A 6000-nucleotide genomic window follows, 5' to 3' on the forward strand; every position below is an offset into this window, starting at 1 on the left:
CTGTCTCAATGCTGAACCAATACTTTCACTGAGGACTGTGTTCGTCTATCGGGGACTGTTTTTCACTAAGGACTGTGTTGGTACCTCTATTAGTGAAGTAATTTATACATTTATACTGTGGTGTGCACCTTCTAGGGAGGCTTAAACTCTCATTGTGCTGAGTATAATGACAATAAAGGGCTTTCTATTTCTATTTTCTATATCTTCAGTTGTGCCCATTATTGTGGGTGTACACATTATTTATTTATAGTCACATACTCCGAGCTCTTGTCTGCCTATTACAGCCTTTGCGTTATTTGCCTGCTGTGTTGTTATTAGTAGTGGGATGTTTAGGTCTCGAAAGAGAAAGCAGTAGTCATTTTTTGAAAGATTCGTATCATCATAATGTGTGGGGGTGTGTGGTAGGCTAATAGGCATCTAATTATTTAACAGTCCTGTACACCATGCTTGCCGAAATACATTTTATATGTATTATCAGGATCGTATTTAAGCCAATGTGGTGCCCCTGGGCACTAGTATCCCAATAAAAAAACACGCACATCCAGTGACTGGTTTCGGGTGCAGGTTCAAAAAAGTCAGTCCACAAGGAAAGAAGAAAACTGCATACCGATGAACTCTCATTTAAGCCATTTTTAATGCGTAGTGGGCACTAGACCTCCCCGGTGCCCCCCTTTATGAACAATATTTGTTAAGTTTGTGTCTTGTGGTGCCCCCTCACTGGTCAAAAATGCTTGGTGCCCCTGGCCACTGTGTCACTGGCCCTTATGGACAATCTGGCCATGTGTATTATATGACCTCTATGGATATAGCCTCGGCCTATATTGTTTCCACTCCACTTTCTTGTCCCTCAGCATCTATTTGCAAGTGGATTTCATTTACTTTTTTCAGCATGTCAGGAGCACAAGGACCGCAAAACCCTGTCTTCAACATAGTGCGCATGATTTCCACATCATGCACAAGCTCTTCAGGTTGAAAATAAGACTGAAACTGAAATGACATAGATAAGAAAGCAGAAACCATCACAGGAAGCCAGTTACCATAGCTACTTGGAAGTGTAGACAAATGGATACTACCAAGACCCTGTTTACATGCACTGTATATGGACAAGGCTGGACTGGGGGAGAAATAGAGCCCGGGTGCTTTTGGCTTTAAGGGCCCCCTCAAAATTAGCGGCACATAACTGACTCACCGGTGGGCCCCGGCTCCTATTTTCAGAAATGTTTAAAAAAAAAAAAAAATCTGAAAATAAGGGCCCACGAGGGTGCAGGGCCCACTGGGGAAGCCCCGCTATGCCAGATTGCCCGTCCAGCCCTGTATATGGGTATTTTTGCGGACGTTATGGCTACTGTATTTGCCAGGTCAACAACCAATGACATTTGCAGCAGTGATTACATGTTCCGCACCAATTTGTGTTGACGTAACAATTGAGGTTCATTTAATCCACATGTCGCGTAAACGAGATAGGAAAATGTAAACGGATATAATATAGGAGGCCTATATCAAACTTGGGTGCCGGCAATTTGGGAAAAATAGGAACGAGAAATCTTAAACAGTTGACCTTCAAAGGTGACACTGAAGAAAGCTCTGTGCAGCCGAAACGTCTGTCATATCAGTCCCTGCAATGTTTTAATAAAAAGAAAAGAACAAGAAAGAAGAAAAAACTGAGTGCGATCCATTTCCTAACTACTTGATTACTTCAGAGACGCACCAACAAGACGGAAGAGCGCGGTGTGTGGAAGATAACCTTATCAGAAATCTGTACAAATACATTCCATCACCACAGTATCTTTGTATTGCAAAAAGGTTATCATTTAAACCAGTGAACAAATCCTACAATTGCATTTGTTAACAATAGGGGGCAGTGTCGCATCACTTTACTGGCATCTGAAAGCCCAATTGGGAAACTCCAACTCCCATTGTCATTGTGGCGCAGCACTACACAGCACACAGGTGAACACTGCACACTGCACACAACGACATTGCATTTATGCCTCACCCGTGCAAGGGGGCAGCCCTCAATGGCGGCCCATCTGTGATTACTTGCTGATGTTGATGTTAAACTACTGGCTGATGACTTTAAATAAATAAACCAGATGCTGATGTTAAACTACTGAGTCATATAGTCTGTGAATTAATCAGATTAATCAACACTTAAATGTAAACAGGTGAATCAGCAATGGAATTAATTAACACCTGTTCTCGTTCAAGCAAAAGAAAGGGATCTGTCTGACAACTCTAAGCAGGAGGCCTATTTATTTTGGTCCATGAATATTCAACGATGTGGGAGTCCTTTGCATGAGCTGTCTTTAAATCTTCACACCTACCTGGTTACATCAGCTCCTTATACTGTCTTGAACTTCTTTGAAATTTAAATTGAACGTCCACATATCTTACTCATGTAAGCATGCAGGACGGATAAGGGTCTTAATGTCTTAGTGAGAGAGACTACTCTTCATTTTTTTGTGATATCATAGCCTGTTTATTACATAGCCTTCAGGATGATACCATTGTAACATGAAATATCTTGAGCAATTTTCTAGTGTCCCTTTTATTGAGATGGACTGAATATCACTCAATTAAATCAAAACTAAAAATAAAAGAAAAAAGAAACCCACATGGGCCATGTGGAGTTGATTGTTCCTTTAATCTGGCTATGGCTCTTCAGACACGCGCTCTGTATGCAAATGAGGAACTGAAGGAGGCCCTGATATGGCCCAGCAGGGGAGCCGACACGAGGGGAACAAACAGGGTCATTGGCTCCGGGCCCATGAGAGAGGGGCCCCAGAATTGCGCACTCATTACCAGGGAAGCCAACAAGAGGGGACAAAGGGGTTAGCTGTCCTGAGCCCAGGGAGGTTGGGGGGGGGTGGGGGGGCGGGGGGGGGGGGGGGGGGGGGGGGGGGGGGGGGGGGGGGGGGGGGGGGGGGGGAAGGCATAATTGGAATGTATTGAATGTATTTCTAATTGAATGTATTGGGTTGGGGGCCCTTTTAGATGACTTTGTCCTGGGCCTAGCCAACGCTGTCAAACGGCCCTGTTTCCTATTGTAATTAATGCAACAGCAGCAGTGAGGGCTCTGTGTGATGAGATTTACCCCCAGTGACTCTCAGACAGTACCATCTCAGCAAAAGATGAAACTAGTTGAACATTAACCCATGCCATATTAATCGGTGCAGGAAACAGGGTCGGGACTGTGAATAGTTTTATTCTTTTAAAAAAGAGGGCTCTGTATTGTCGCCATAATATTTTTATGGAGCTAAAATGTCTTGCAATAGCGTTCTCAGTGTTATTTATGATGTTAATTTGTCTGCGTTTAATTGGAAATTAATATTTTAATGTTTACAGCCAACCCACTTGCCGCAAGGAAGGGTTTTAAAAATTCACTTTTCATCAATAATTTCAAAGGAATTTAAACATAAATGTATCCATTCAATATTTAGCTTACATTTTAAGTCTCTGTGTCAAAATGCAGTCCGTGTGTAATTCAATCCCCAGGTCTCCATTACTCTGATGGATTTTCAGGTATAGGGAGAAAAAAGTTTGCCGTTTTCGTATTGCACGCTGGAACCTATAAATCTTTTAAACCTATATCTTGGCTAAATGTTATTAATCCTAACAGATACTTTGCATATACAGTACATCCTTTGTGCCACATTGTCAGGGCATGATTGAAAGCATGTCATCACACACACCTTATGGCGTGTGACCTGACGGCCCGCATAAGGCAACACTTCTCATCATTTTCTGCCCTCTTTTTCTCTTGTGACAGAGTTCCATTTCTCCCACTCTCTGAACAGCCTGTCATCTACAGTCTAGCTTGTGACTGAAGAGGACGTCAGAGAGACTGGACTCTGCAACAGTTGTGCGTAGGTACTGAAAGGTAATGCATATGGTCTGGTCTGGTGTTCCACTTTTATGGAAAAAAGTTTGCACACTCCTTTGGATTTTTTCTCCTTGGGTTCTTTTTTTCCTTTTATTCACTCACTGGCATGATATGACGTTTCGACCTCTCGGTCTTCCTCCTTTTTTTGTTCAGCACCAGGGACTGTGCAACTCCACAACTGGTGTTCCACTTGTCAACACCTAATGTAGCTACCTGATGCACATGATCACTGCACAGTGTCTAGAAGGGAAGCCGACAGGAGGGGACAAAGGGGACATTTGTCCTAGGCTCAGGCACAGAGGGGGTCCAGAATTGGGTTCTCATTACATTGTATGGAATGGGTGGGGGGGCCCTTTCAGATGACTTTGTTCCGGGCCCAGCAAAAGCTGTCAGCAGCCCTGGTGGCTAATATGCATTTTCAGGAGGCAATGCAATACTTACCCATACTGGGCCAGCCATGCTTTACATAGGCTTTTGTTTGTTTGTTTGTTTATTTGTTTGTTTGTTTGTTTGTTTTGCTCCATTATACTCAGACAGCAGCAAAAACAAACATATCACAAATAAGCCTTTTGGGTGTAGAGCAAAGCTTTGAACCGGTTCAAGGAATGAAAAAAAAAACAGGAACTTTTTCTATTTTACATGGAACAAAAACAAAACCAGGAACTTTATTAGTTGCTTGATGAGACATCAGTTTATAGCCATTTGTTAAACAGCTGACAGCAAAAGTAAATTAACCGTTCTGGGAACGTAATTTCTTTGTTCTAACCGGTAAGGGAACGTCTATTTAATGGTAGAGCACAGAACCAGAAACGTTACGATTCCATTTGAACAAACCAAGTGGAGGGAAATCTGGCTCAAAGTAAAGTGGAACAGCTTTTGTTGATGATGAAACATCATGATGAGCGGCGCTGCACAGATGAAACCCTTTCCTGTGCTTACAACTCTACTGGCTGCCTTGGCAGGGTAGGAATCTAGCTCATTAGCGCACATGCTAGTAGTAATGTTGCACTTGTCCTTTAGGACGTAGTCATCAGTCTGCCTGCCAGACGAGGAACTAGAGTTTGTGTTGCAGCCCACTGGTCCTCTTGCACGCCAGTGTGGCACTAGGCTGTGAGTTGAAGGTGAGGATTGTGCTTTGTGCACATCCCAGGAAAAGGTGCAGGACAAAGACTGACAGTGATTTGAACAAAAATCTATCTATCGACCCATCAACATATCGACCTATCAACATAGGTTATCTATCTATCTATCTATCTATCTATCTATCTATCTATCTATCTATCTATCTATCTATCTATCTATCTATCTATCTATCTATCTATCTATCTATCTATCTATCTATCTATCTATCTATCTATCCTAGTGTTTCTCAATGGGGGCGCCACAGCCCCCCAGGGGGCATCAGGGAGCCCTACGGGGGCGTTGAGAAAGATACAGCTGAAAGCTGGCGGTGGTTAGTTGCCATTGGGGTACATCAGTCTATTTGACCATTTATTACTAAAGGGGGCGTTGTCAGGCGATGAGGTCAAGGGGGCGTTTGTTGAAAAAAGGTTCACAACCACTGATCTATCTGGATGGCAGGGTCAGGCTACTGACTGCCTGGCTTTAGCCCTTGGGGACCAAAACACATTGGGGCCAGGGTTACTGAAAGTGAAGTGAAACCCCACCTGGTAAAAGGCCACCACTCCTACTCCAATTGTCATTGTGACACAGCACTCCACCGCACACAATTGCATTTATGCCTCACCCATGCAAAGGGAAGCCCCGAACTGGTAGCATTTGCACTATAAGTCTGACACCCTAACTGCTTACCCATGACTGCCCAACCGCGTACCCATGATTGTTACAGCTGGAATGTGCAAAATGGGCCAGCAATACTGATGGATGTGCACTACTGCTGCTTGTATGCTGCTTATATGCAAGCAAGTAAACTAGCAGGCCTTCTGATTGGTGTGCAGAGCGCAACTACTGTAGGCCTACCTCTTAGAAATTCCAATTCCCTTCCGATTTTTGCAGGGCTATACTTCTACACTTATGTTACTACATAGGCCTACTGTATGCTGCAGCACCAACAGCTCACTGTTCAGAGATTGGTGGTTTCAATTGGTTCACACGGG

The sequence above is a fragment of the Engraulis encrasicolus genome, chromosome 13 (genome assembly GCF_034702125.1).
Source record: "Engraulis encrasicolus isolate BLACKSEA-1 chromosome 13, IST_EnEncr_1.0, whole genome shotgun sequence".
Lineage (NCBI taxonomy): Eukaryota > Metazoa > Chordata > Actinopteri > Clupeiformes > Engraulidae > Engraulis > Engraulis encrasicolus.